A 14732-nucleotide genomic window follows, 5' to 3' on the forward strand; every position below is an offset into this window, starting at 1 on the left:
AGCTGAAAAGTTACATATCAAACAAAACGGGAATTAAGCTTTTTAAACCACAGAAGTGTTCAAGAACAAACTTTTGAAAAACCCAGTGTCATTTGGAAGGAAGTAGGATTTTATACAGAGCCTCCACTTTTTCCCCCCATGACCATAACAACCTTCATTTTACATAAAACTTCACCTTTTGCCCACAGTTACTCCAGTGCAATAGTGTTTCTGGTGTTCAACAAAACAGAATGTGGCAGGTAGTGACGACAAGTGACAAAAATCTACATCCAAATTGTTAAAACCAAAGTAGAAATTGCACAAAATAAACAAAAACTGCAAAAAAGGCTGATTCTGACATGCTCACCTCTACATTCATCGAAAAGAAAGACCTACTTAGTCTTTTTTACACTGTTTATGAACTAAATTGAAGACTAAACTCAATAGCTGTGACATGGTTAAAAATAGCCATACAGCTTTAGCACAGCAACTCATACTGCTCCACAGGGAGAATTATTCTCCTGGTCAAAATATTTGCTTTTTCAATGAGCTGAACTTTCAGGTCATCTGTTAACAATGTAGATTCTTTCCTGTCTAGAAGAACTTTATTGTCTCTCCTTTAACAAATAGCAGGGTATTGTTCCCAGCCGGTTGCTAATTCACACAATTAGCATGCAAAAATCTTTCTAAATGTATATGGAAGATGTATGTGTTGCCTGGATGATCACATATTTTGATTTAATAAATCTCATACCTAGTTCCTCTCTATGTGTAAAATAAAATTTAAACCCATCTTTATTACATCCTCTCATTACACCTCCAACCTTCTCTTTCCCCCACATTTTTCAGCCTTCCCATGAAAAACACAGGTGCACGTTACAACAGAGCACTGTGTGCCCTTGATGCCAAAAACATTTTTCAGATCAGATTTTTTTAGATTACCTGTGTAAGTAACAATGACTTAGTCTGCCTTCCTGTATAAGAGATAATTTCACTCTAAAATTCCTAAATCAGATCATCATATTGTGCTAGAACTAAATGCATCTTTTTGTAAAAATTTAGAGCTTTTTTTTTTCCTGACATAAGAACATTCTTTAAAATAAGCTGTTCTGATAGATAACTGACTTCAATTTTAAATTTATTATATTCCTAGAAGTAATACAGCTGAGTTCAGCTCTGAGTTCCTGCATTTTGTCATCCAAAACCCAGTGTACCTTAAGGACTACTTTGTCTGAAATCTTTGCCCCATATAAGTGCTTACAGGCCCTCAGTCCCCTTTGCTAAATACACAGAGTGAGCTTCTCCTGGCTCCTGCTGTATGCCAGGGTTTGTTGACTTACTTGTTTTTAGTATGTGCAGTTGTCCTCAACATGTTTTTCTGAATCTTTTTAAGTTCACCTAGGTTTTGGGGCTTTTTTCACTTTAAGCTCAAATAAGACACAATTTTCTAACATCTCACTAAAAGCTACATAGCACAGTAACAGCATACCTAACTCCACTCGAGATCCCCAATATCCATACTGAGAGACTGCAATGTGCATTTTAGCTGCTGTATTGTATCACCAAATTACTCCTTCCCAAAGCACCACTCTCCAGTCTGCAGGTATGACCCTACTGTCAGGACAGGTATCTTCAGCTGCATTAATGTATGCTCATGAATGATCCCCATTAACTCAGCACAGACATTCCCTCACACTTATGAATCCATCCATTTTTACACATAGGCATTTTACCAGAGATTACTTTCTATTTTCCTCCAGATCATTATCCAAATCCTTAAAGCAATGGCCTGTGAAAAAACTTCTATAAAATCCAACATGAATGTCCTTAATCTATTACTGCTTTATGATCTGTCGGTCAACCAGTTTAAAATGGATTTGATATGGACCGTGTTGACTTAGCAAGGAGATAGATTTCAGAAATCAGACTACCATGCAGTACTACATCAGGTGCTTTACAAATGATTGCTATACCTACATGAGTATCTTTGTCAATGAGAACTTTCAGCCTCAGAGTAAAGAAGTAAGTACAGATCAGTTCAAATTTTCATGAACACTTGGGCAAGCAGTGACTGCTTTCTTTTTCTGCTAAGCAGTTCTCATTTCAACCTTTTACAGTTCTTTTTGTAATGAACATCAACCCATCCAGTCCAGTACTTATGTTACATCCTGGTCTATCTTATCTAATTTTCACTTCTAAACAATGAAAATTCACACAAAACAAAATACAAACCACAATACCTTAGATCTCTTCAGTTGGTTGGGGTTTTTTGTTTGTTTGTTTTAAATTCTGTCTCCTGTACACTAAAGAAAAATTTAAATTTGTTTGCTTCTATCAGAATCAAGAAATCTTTATTTGTAAGTCACAGTAAATTGAGAACAAAACACCCAGATTTTGGCCAGAAAACAACAGGAGTCTGACTCACAGCATGTTTTTTAAAAAATCATAGAATAATATTTTTTTCAGTATTTCTGTCTCAACTATTAGTGTCTAGTAGACACATGTCGTTACTGGCATTTTTTTGCTCTCAACAGATAAGAGAATTTTCATATTGTTCTTAACCCCATGGATAGAAGGTTTATGATTAAAGTCTATATAATCTGCTATGAGTGGTCTTTTTGTTGTGACAGCTAATAGCCACTGCTGTTCATGGGATTTTCTCTGAATCTTCATACATTTGAATATTCACCTCTGCCTTACTGCACTATGACAATTTCATACCTATCCCTAATGACTTTTCATTGTAGGAATTAAATAACACCTGAGTAACTTTTATTTTAAAGTAATATAACTTTGAGATAAAACTGCTTTCTTTATACTTTTGGTAAAATCTGCATGACTTTTTTTATTAAATATTTACATTTATTTTATTACATTATTCCCCTTAAGAGTGATTATGTATTATTGGCAAAGCCAGTATTGGTAGACATTGAAATAAGCAATGGTAACTACCAGTGCTGATTATTTTCATTGAAGTGATCTTATATATCATTTCACTTTTGTCAGAATAGTAAAATTGAAGAGAACACAATTGCTTTTTCTCAGAAAAATATGATGAATGATCTGATGAATGCCAAGAGAATGTTAATAATCATCAGCTAATGTAATCACTCTGAAGTAACAGTGCATGGTTTCTTTGCATCTAGACATTTAGAGGAAGATTACTCTGTCACATAAATCTACAGAAAACGTGCCTTGCTTCTAGAAATAGAAAATGTAGACCTTACAGAACTTTCTGAGGCAACTTTCTATCCCAAAGTATATACTTTATTTATTTACTTTTATATTGTGAAAAATCAAAACCAGAATGTTTTATTCATTGTTTTCTGTGAGTAAAGAACCCGGTGTCTAGGCCAGGTTGGCTGTTAAAACTACGTTGGAACTGAGGAAGAGTGGAATGGCCAATAATAACTTTATCATTTGATTCTGCTCTTACTGAAGTGTGGCACTCAATAAAAACTGGCACACTGAAAGTTTATTTGAGTTAGTTATTTACATGTAAGCAGTCTAAAGTGTTCGCTGTTTGTTTTCAATAATTTGCTGGCAAGTGAATAAATTTGAATATATTGGACTGAGTTTCTAGACAATGATCAATATATTTTTTTTCTGTCTGTAATCTTGTTTTCTACTTTTAAAATATTTATTTGTTAACTTGTTGATTTGGGTTTTTTAACTAAATGATGGACCAATGTCAATGGCTGGTAATACTATTAAATTGTACTGGTTTAGAAGATAAGTATAGCTTTAACAATTATTGCTACATGCACCTGTTAAAACAATGAGTCATCTGAATGTACATTCAGGCAATTTTAATTTTTGTCTGCTACACCCCTGGATAACCAATATTTTAAGCTATTTTATGTTTTCAAACTGCATACAAATGCAGAATTTGTAATAAGTATATTAAATCTTTTCAATAAAATTGTCTTTAAAATGCTGAATAAATAGTCTAGTATTTTATAATAATATTTACCATACAGAAATAATAAATGTCTTCACTATTACCTATCCCTAAATAATTGAGAGAATATTTTTACTTAATATAAGCAAAATAAGGGGCTTATACACACACACAAAGAACTGAGAACATTGGACTTGGCACTTAAAGCACTCAGCTACTTTCTAAAGTCTCACTCAATTGCTACCTCTACATTCCCACATACTTCTATAACACAGCACTGGCCTTGTAATCTTTAGTATTAATAGATATTTTTCGTTCCTAATGATTTTTTATTTATATACTGGAAGGACTTACAGAGCAACGCAGTTTACTTTCCTTATCAGTTTTCCCACCTACACGTAAACATACTCAAAACGAAAATAATTTGCTCCTGGTGGTGAAACTGAAACCAAAAGTAATTAAAGCCTAGGTTTTTCTACCCAAAAGATATTGACAGTGCTTATACTCTGAACTTTAATTCCATTGGAGGGGCTAAAAATAATCTTTATGAATATCAGCATTTTAAATGAAATGCAGCTTAAAGCGAGCTCAACTACAAGGAGACATCCTGTCTCATCCCACTCCCTGCCCACTGCCCACTCAGTGAATAACCAGAACACTTAGAAATAAATTATACTTTTTAACTATGCTTGTATGTTACCTGCATCTTCAAACTGCGTTTGCACAACAGCCTCAGAGCAAGTTACAGTATAATCAAGGTGGACAAGGAAAATACAACCTCACACTGCGGCAGAATTTTCATTACTTGCATAGCACACTAAATGCAGTAAGTTTCACCAAGCTTTGCAACTGCCATGGTGAAAGTAAAATTCAGGAAACTGCAGAAGTTTAGCAACTGGGAAGTAACTGGAATGCCAAATTCTTGCAAGCACGAGTTTGCCATTTTCACAAGAAATGGAAGAGTAACCAGCCAGTAAAACATACAGCACAGCATCTTCTACTGTGGCTGCGCTCGCCTGCCAGGGCTGCAGTCCTTTTCCCCCGGGAGCGCTGCTCCTCAGCCCATCCCGCACAGGGCTGCGTGACCTCAAGGTGGAGTCTGGGACACGGCTGTGAGTCAGCTCAAGCCATGGGCAAGAAGCTGTGCAGTCGTACTACAAGTCTGTCCAGCGAGTTGATCCAGCTGAAAATTAAGCTTTCAGTTTGACAGATTTTTTTCATTTTTTTTACAGAGCCAAGTCATTGCTGCAACCATCCCCCCACATCTAACCCATTTTCTCCTGTCCCTCTTCAAACATGTCATATATTCCCCTTTTTCTTCCCTTGAAGTGGCACCTCTTGGATTTCAACCTTGGCCAATCAATAAACTGCCAGAAAACTATTTCTGTAGAAGCAGTGGGCAACCTTCAGCTAGGCAAGCTTCCTTAATGAGCACTCACCTCACCCAGCGACAGAAGTCGGTGGGGGTGCAAAGGAAGGAGGAAGACAGCGGCGGCAAGTAAGGCTTGGGGCACCTAGATGTGTTTAAGCTGTAGAGAAAAGAGCCCTAGTATTCACAGTTGGAAGTGGACAGTGTCCTAAATGTTAAATATCACACCATTCAAAGAAACATTAAGGGAAAAACTAACAAAAACACTGTCAGGATACACCCAGTTTTTCCCTGGTCTCAGGGCTTGCTCAGTGAGGCTGTTTTTTTGTGGCCATCACTCAGAAGCTCAACAGCTTCAATAACCTTCCACACCTGCTTTGTCATCCTGGCAAGTACATGTACGGCCACGCACAGAAACAGGTTGAGGAGCTGCTTCAACCAAACAAATATTTCTGAGCCAGAGTTTTTTTGTTTGGTTGTTTTTAATGATGCCAGATCAATTTTCCAATCCTCTTAAAACATGGCCAAGTTGCTGTTGTGGCTCAAACAGAAGGAACAGCTGAGCAATCCGAGTAAAGACAACTGAAGTCAATCATAAGTCAGTCAAAGTGTAGCCACCCAAACACCTTCCAAGATTTAATATGAAAGGAAGGAAAATATAATAATTATTTAAAAACATAACTTGATCAGTTATTGTCACTCAGATAACAAGCCTTATCTTACACCATATGCCTAAACTCTTTATGCTTCAACAGTACAATCCCTTAGCAACATTCACCTACTAACACAGTTTACAGCCCCAAGGGAAAGCCTATAATGAATGAAAAGTTGGGTATTATCCTGCATTAGGATCAGAAGACTGTAGAAAAAGGAAACAAAACCTTACTGCTTAGGAGGCCGCATTTAAGTATATTTAACTTAACTGACTAAATTAACCCAATTAGCTTTTCTGTATTTTTTTACAGAGGAAGGGGTTGAAGTCTATGACCTTTTAGAGAAATTTCACTTACATGGTCTAAAGGGCCTTCTGGCCTGAAGACCTCACTGACTGCAGAGGACACCAAAAAAAAACACACTGCATGCAAGTTGAATACCTCTCTGCAGCTAGCCCCATGAAAACCAAACCAAACACCAACATAAAAGGGAACAGGTCTGTATGTAGCTTGTACTTGCAGCATAGCTTCTCCTTATCAGACCAAATTAGCTTGCTCTACTCTATTCTAAGATGTTCTGACAATATTTACCTGGGGGAAAAAAAGAAAAACAAAAAAAGAAAAAGGCTTTATTCTGCTTGTGTTTGGCTCAGGGATTCAAACTTTGTCAGGTAGATGAGCAATCAGCTCTGAAATACCGAGTCTGAGTGATACACTCAATGCTAGACTGCAACAGAGAAAAGAGAGAATTACACTTTTTGAGACAACACTCAGGTGACCTAATGATGAGAGCCTCCATTTTCACTCAACACCCCCTGCCTACCCATCTTTCTACAAAAGATAAAACCATTTTAACGCATAGGCCTTCCAATACATAACCAAGCTCCAGATTCTTCCAGAAAAACAGAAAACATCCTTATTTTACAATCGATGGGCAACTAATTCAACACTGAAAGTGCCCTTTTCTGAACAAGTTGGATGGAAAAAGAATTCCCTGGTGGTTTGACTGAAAATGAGAGAGGCAGGTATTGAAAGAACACTGGGTAGGTAGAACTCAAGTATTGGACAAAAGGGACAAATTAACAGAAAGGGAGCATTAATTTATTGAAAAGCACAAGACAAAATTCCATTGGTTCTACAATCAAGCATTATTTTCTTCTTCCCCTTCTGATAATTTACTGTCTCACTATACTTAAGGTCTTTATTTAGCATATAGAGATATAAAATCCCTTTCTCCAAATTAATCACCTTTAGTCACACACTTCTAGCTCCAGCTTCATCAATATAAACAAGCACACATAAAAAACAAATAAAGCATTATTTAACTAACAGAAATAATAAACCCATATATAGAGATATATAGGCTAGAATAATGACTCATTAATTCTCATGATTTTTGCTTGACAGTCAGAATGCCATAATAAAGAAATTACTTTGTGTGCATGCTAGGAATCAGTTTTGTTACATTTATTAGCTTTGATTAGATATATATATATATATATGCTCAGGTGTGAAGGATTGAATTTTTTAGGATAAACTGCTTTGTAATTACTTAAAAAAGGAACTTAAGAGTTTGATAACTCAGTTAATACTGAATATATTCAAATAACACACAACAATAAAGAACTAATTTTACAGACTAGTACCAGCATTATGTTTAACTAAGATGTTTACTTGTACTGAAAAAATACATTTCACGTTCTTTAAATATAACTTAACTAATAGCTGTCCATCAGGGATTTATTGTCATAAGTATCTAAAGGTATGAAAAACAGATTTTGTCTGGATAAATGTAGGAAAATAATATGAGTATAGATATAAATGAATAACAGTAAAGTTTCATCTGTCACTATGAATGGCTCAAAACCTAATGTTCATGAGGACAGAAACCATATCACATCCCAGTGCTCGTTCTATCACCCCACTAAATCCATGTTTTGTAGCATGGATAATCCCTAAAACACCATCTTATTCAATATACTTGTTCTGCATCACACCAGTTTCAAGGCAAAACTTAACTTAAAATCTATATCAATCTTTGTAAAGAATTTGTTTTTTAAAGACAAGGTGTTTTAATGACTTTCCTCAATAAGCATTTAGAATAAAAAAATCCAATAAAAGACAAGCAACCATGTTATTACATCTTTACTGTTAAGAAAGTAGAAAAGCATGGTACAGGTTGCTATACCTGTGATGTGTACCCTGCTGATGAAAAAATGAACAAGATGCCATCTCTGTATAGTTTTAAAGTTTTGTGAAGTCCAACCCTTTATATCCATTGGGTTTCCAATATCCATTGTAGTCATGGACATAAGCTGTCAAATCAACACCTGCTTGATCCACCAGCTTCCATGTTTTAGCAGTCCTACAATGTCTCATCTCAAAGAAGCATTCTCAAACACAGTGATTTCCATCTTCTCATTCAGAACCTAATATTTTATTCTTGGGTAGTTTAAATAAATAAGCACAAACCTCAGGAGAGCTGATGAGTACAATGTGGGAGAGAGGAAAAACAAATCAATTAAGGAGGTGCCCTGATAGAAGAGAGATGCCTCTAACAGAGTGAAATAGAATCTGAAACACTGATGTATCTTTTGAAACAAGAAGCTAACCTACTTTCCTTCAGCATCTGGAAAAAAAATTCTTTGTTGTTATTGATCATTCCTTGATGACCTGGGTAAAAAATACAGCTCATGCCAATGTTAATTCTCTGGAAGCCGATGCCTTCAAAAGTCACAAAATGATAAACTTATCCTAGACTTCTGTAGTATATTGTCTTATAGAAGTTTTTTTTCAGATTAAAACCAAATAGAGATCAAGTGTCCTTTTTCTCCTCCCACTCAACACATTCCCTTTTGTACAATCAAATCAAAACCCAAAGCACATAACACTAAGCACATCAACCAGACAAAGAGGAGAAAAAATTTCAAAGCTGGGCTTTAACCTTCCGTACATACGTATATTATAAAAAACCTGATGTGCATTGACAGTTTAAATTTTCTCTTTGAAACTTCTGACTTTGCTACATCACAAGTGAAAATTGATTGACTGCTCTAAAACTGCTCTCCATTAAATCTTCTGTTCCACTTGGGAATGCTTGGACATCTAGTTAGTTACTCCTTCAGCTGCAAAAGAGGGTGGCAAGCTGAGGTCTTGCTGGAAATGTTCACTCAACTGACAAGTTGCTGTGAATATATCTATTTAGTGTAACTATATTTACAAACTAATTCCACAGAAAAATACACTAAGAACAAAAGCTCAAAATTCTGTCTGACGTAAACATCATTGCTCTTACTTTATGTTTCTTTGTTCTTTGAAAGCACTGCTAATCCAAGATCAAGTTTGGTCCTTATCTGTAACCTAAACGAGTGAGAAAAAAATGCGCTAGTCTTGAAAACATGACAGGCCACCAAAGAGTTAAGTTATAAAGTAACTACATGGCAAAAAGCCTACAGAGGAGAAAAAAATGCTGTTTTTTCCTGTTTTCAAAAAAGTTTTCCATCAGTCTCCCTAACTTTATATATTATACTTCAGTACAATCCACTATGGTTTATACTTACAAAATAGTAGTAACTTCAAATAATGAGATTAATTCCTAGAGTTATTATTACAAGTGCTATTACAATTTGTCTTATTCTGTGGGCACATTCCTCTCTCCAAATTTTCTAGGCTGAGTGTACTTACACACAGCTGCCAGCTAGACCTTATTTTGGGATAGTCTTTCAGCACATCAAGTCTGTGCTGAAGACTCTGTAGGTATCTAGAGCATATAACCTCAAGCTGATGACTTGAAGTTTTACACTGTTAGTGTTTGTTTTGTTTGATCACATACACTAACAACCTCTTCTTTAAAAATCTGAGTTCAAGTTAACACAGAATTCAGGAACAACAATGTATCTGTGGCCTGCAGCCACAAGCCTCTGGCAGATGTGCGCATGTAATGAAGGTGGGCTCCGAACATCTGGGCAGCTCAGGTTATGCTGCCAGTATTTTATAACCAAGGCTGAAATCTGCCTTGTCCCAACAAAGCCAGCCATGAAAGCTCCCAATGACTACTGCTGTGCCACATTCCCCATTTTTTCGCTCTACAGTGAAACATTATGGACCTGCGATAGGAACTGGGGTGCTGAACTGGATGGATCTTTTGCATCACTACATAGAGCCTCCCATTCCCACTATTTCTTACAGACACAATCCCAGGTCTGTTGGTTTTAACTTTGTAAGTGACCTCGACGCTAAAGTAAAATGGAATTGTCACACTGTGCTGTCACGAGCTGTGTTTTATACATACAGAGAACTCGGGAAAATCAGGCGCTAAATCAAAATACAACAAATGAACATGATTTAGCAACTAGCCAAACTATACTCCAGTTAACTCTCACAAATTTCCTTTGAATTGTTTTCTACCCTTCATATGTCTAGTTATTGGTAACAAAAATGTTATCAATATTCTGATGATGCTTCATTGAAGAACTGCATTTAATGGAAGGAACTTCATAAATTACCAACTTCTGAATATCCACTGAATGCAACATTCAACACATCATAGTCTTGAAAGTATTCTGAAGTTGATATATATCCATTTCAGCACTCTTAAGAATGTACCTCAATGATTCCCCTACATATGTACTTACAAAATGTACACGTAACATATTTGTGTGATAAATACATCACAATATACTTCCCACAACTTGCTTTAAACTGTGGCATCTCCAAAATAAAGCCAATTTTTTTCCCTAAACCAAGCAAATTTCCATAATCCAGTATTTTACAGGAAGTGAAGATGCTTAGAGAAGTATTTAAGTGTCTCTGCAAAATGAAAATCACGAAGTCATTTAAACAAAAAACCAACATAAACAACAAGAAGAGAAGAGAAGAGAAGAGAAGAGAAGAGAAGAGAAGAGAAGAGAAGAGAAGAGAAGAGAAGAGAAGAGAAGAGAAGAGAAGAGAAGAGCTCCTTCCCTTTCAATCCAGGATATTAAAAAATAACAGAGTTTTGATTTTTCATTTGCTACTATGACAATCAGCAAAGAATGAACATTAACACTTCATTTCCTTAAAAGGCGTAACAACCTGTGGGGGCAGAAGAGTTAGAGAAGCACAACTACAAATGTGGTTAGGCCACTTGAATATATACTTTATCTTTCCCCACAAAAGAAATGAAACAAACCCTCAGACTTAACATGGCCAAGAAGAAAGATTTGATCTGAGCTTTACTAATTCGTTGTATGTACTGTGATAATAAAATGTGAAGCCTCACTGAAGAACCACAACAAAACTGGGTTACAGAGTTCCACTATTCAATACAACTAATTTACAGTTAAATGATACTTAGAAAACAGTTGCTTTATTTTACAATTAATCCTACCAATGTGGATTTAAAGTAACTTAAAAATGTAAATCTATTATTAAAATATGCTTTTTAATCCATATCCATCCTGTGTATTCATACATACAAATAGATGCCTTGAAAAATATCTGCCACAGGTCACCATTAAGGGACACATGTAAATCTTCTGAGGATGTTTATGAAAACAGTAAATATTTTTGCCTTTACAGTGTACTGAGCCAGTAATATGCCATTTTTTTTTCCTCTAAGTAATATGGAGAGAAGTTCAAAGAAATAATTTCAAAGAGCATAAAATTCTTGTGTGTAAATATTAAAAGCTCATCAGAAATCGGAAAAATAAAAGCTCTTCGTCGAGAGATACTACAGCTCTGGAAAATACATCAATATAAAATACTGTACTTTTAAGATATTTTCTGGACTAGCAGCATAATGTCACAGAAACCACATGGTAGGTTGATTATAAATATTAATATTTTATTCTAAGATTAAAAAAACCCCTGTATTTATTGACCCATAATATCTATCACGTGGCATCCAGCCATTCAAAACCTCAAAGGCATAGAAGAGAACAGGGAGAGACTTCTGCATCCTTTTTTACCCTGTAAATACAGTTTGTGGAGCTTGTGCTTCCAACAGATACACAAAAATAATACACTGCCCAGTAACAGCAGATTTGGAATTTGTTACCGAAGACTAAGAGTGGCATTATAGGCCTGCTTATCTGTTATTTCCAACAGATCTGCACATCCAGTTATCACATAGTCTGGTTGAATAAGATGAAAGCATAACTGTTAGTAACTTGTTTTTTCTACTGCTTTGGCACAGATCAGAAATGCTGCAACAGTCAGGAAGAAATGAAGCTGCACCTACTGAGAAGTCTAAAAGGGACACAGCATCACTGATGCTGTTCCAGCTACGCCAACCTTCCTGAAGAACAAGGGGCTGTGGCATGTCTCATTAAGTTCTTTGTGTCCGATAATTTATCCTCATTCAAGAGGTACTGAACATCAGCACAGTGGAAGCAACCTTCTGTGATAGTACACTCTTGCAAGTTGGAAGTAATTGTTCTGTAACTCTAAACGTGACTGGCACCACAGTAATAAATCTCTGATTGACCAAAAAACTCAATAAATTAAATCCCAGTAAAAGACAGACTGTGAAGGTTAAGAATTATCAGAGCCTCACAGGCTTTATGGATGAGGCACCTCTTTCCTGCTTGTTTGTTTGTGGGTTTTTTTGTTTGTTTTTTTTTGGTCTGTGATGGACATGAGCAATTCAAAATAAGTAATACAAGAAAAAAAACCAACTTATTTTTACTATACTGATTTTGTACAAGTACATACAAAGGAGTTTTGTGCATAAAACCTGCTAAGACATCTCCATATCTGTGAACCATTTGTGTTCCACATGGGACACAGACAGAGGTTCACTCCTTTCCTGGCATGTCTTTGAGCTCACCCTGGGAGCAGCTCCGAGCCTTACCAGGCCAGTGGCACCACAGAGGGCAGGGCATGCTGGTGAAAACCCCAGGGGCAGCTCAGGCACTTCCTCTGCAGCAGCACCACAAGACACTAGTCCTCAATTTTGTCCAGAGTTCTGGGGCTAATCAAACTGGTTAAAAGCAGCTTGGCAAGGGACATGGAAAAGTCAAGTTTCTTACACTAAATGTGATGGCTCCACTCCTGCAGTGCTCTTGCATTCGTGCTCTAGTTTAAAGAAGTGAAAGTCACCCATGGAGGATGAACAGCTAATCGTCAACTCTATTTTAAGTCAGATGTGTAGTTCCTAAGGAGTGGAAGCAACACAAACACATCTGATGTAAATTCCTAGTCTTACTTAGTTGGGTAGGGTCAGTCAAGCAAATTTGTGTCTTTTACCTCTCCTGAAACAATCATTTCCACCAATTGTCAAAATAAACTCATAAAAACTCAGGCATTACACCTCAATGACTATAAGTCCCTCCTTATGAACAAGATCTTTAACCAAGATCTTGGGAATCAGCACATCAGAAACAAGCAGCAGAAGACAGATTCCAAGACAATCGGGAATTCCTGCAAGACAGATTGAATGACAACAACCCATTTCAATGACGAAAAAAATGCCTATTGCCTGAACAGCCAATTCTAATTTGTTGTTAATAGTAATTTTTCATCAAATAGCCATTAAAATCTACAACTCCAAGCTGCACACTGCAGATAACAGATTTACCCTTTCAGTTAACTTAAGCAAAACAAATGTTTAAACTTTCCAGTAAATGCACACAAAACATGATGAAGATTCGATCACTGCAGTGTTACTAGGGCATGAGAGAAACTTTGGGTTTGAGTAATTCCTATGCAGTATCAAATTTTCGACAAAATGACAGCATTTCTCCAACAGTTTTCTACACTCTATCATTTAAAGGACTAGCACACTCGATGAAGAACAGCCCAAAAGATCACTTTTTTTGACTTGTGGCCACTACTCTACATACAAAGCTTAAATTTTCTTGGAATATGTGTCTTTGGGCTTATTAGGTGATTAAAACTGACACACAGCTTAATGTCAGGACATAGAACTTCAGCCAGTTGCTCCTGAAATTTGTTTCAGTTTGTAATTTCACTGTATCTGTATAATTTAATGTCAAAGGCTTTAGTTCTAAAAATAAAACCAAAAGTACTGAATCATCATTGGAAGTGAAGTATCACCTTGAGAATATTAGACACAGGTATGAAAAAATGCATATGTTGTCTGCAAGGCAATGGAAGAATTAAAAAAAATATATTTTCCATTCTATAAAACATACAAAAAAGTATAATTTTGAAGTACAGCACTTTCAATATGTTAATCTGTAATATTTTAACGGAAATTGGTTAAGACACCTTAAAACACTAGGTTTATGACCAATGCCAATGTGAAACACAGAGTAAAGAAAAGCCATCAAGGCATAGGTACACCAGCAAAGTTCATACAAACTGTTTTGCTTACTTATCAGTAAAACCCAGTAAAAATGTTTTGACATGAGTAGCAATCATGGCCCAAGCCTAGCCAGAGCTACACAAATGGATCCAGTGGGCCATGTATATTATGGGTATCAGCTGTACCAGTAGTTCCCTGAGGAAAGGCGGAAACACTCAATAATTTGACTAGCTACAATGTCCAACAGCAGAGAACTTCAATGCGTTTCCACCTCACCTAATACAAAAACAAATTATTAAATTTTATGAGAAAGAGACTCCTGTAAACTCAGGACAGATTATTAGTTGTGTATCAACTGCGACTCGGTACGTCTGACCTGCTGGCTAGCACACAGTTCCCCCACAGAGCACTTGTATGGAATCATTTCCACATTTCATCAAACAAACTCGTCATGCCAACCACAACTCAGGATGACTTCAATCCCAGACATGATTTGCAAGAGTTTGCCAAAGGAGGTCAAGGGATTTTACTGCAGAAAGAGCAAACATAGTTCGCTTCTGAAAGAACCTTGGAAATAAGGTC

General features: G+C 36.3%; 1 protein-coding gene across 2 annotated transcripts in view; it reads right to left on the bottom strand.

The window, feature by feature from the left end:
• The window catches only part of CDYL (chromodomain Y like), a 105262-nt gene that overhangs the window by 86847 nt on the left and 3683 nt on the right, over window positions 1-14732 (bottom strand). The window lies entirely within an intron of this gene.

Source organism: Motacilla alba, chromosome 2 (assembly GCF_015832195.1).
Source record: "Motacilla alba alba isolate MOTALB_02 chromosome 2, Motacilla_alba_V1.0_pri, whole genome shotgun sequence".
Classification (NCBI taxonomy): domain Eukaryota; kingdom Metazoa; phylum Chordata; class Aves; order Passeriformes; family Motacillidae; genus Motacilla; species Motacilla alba.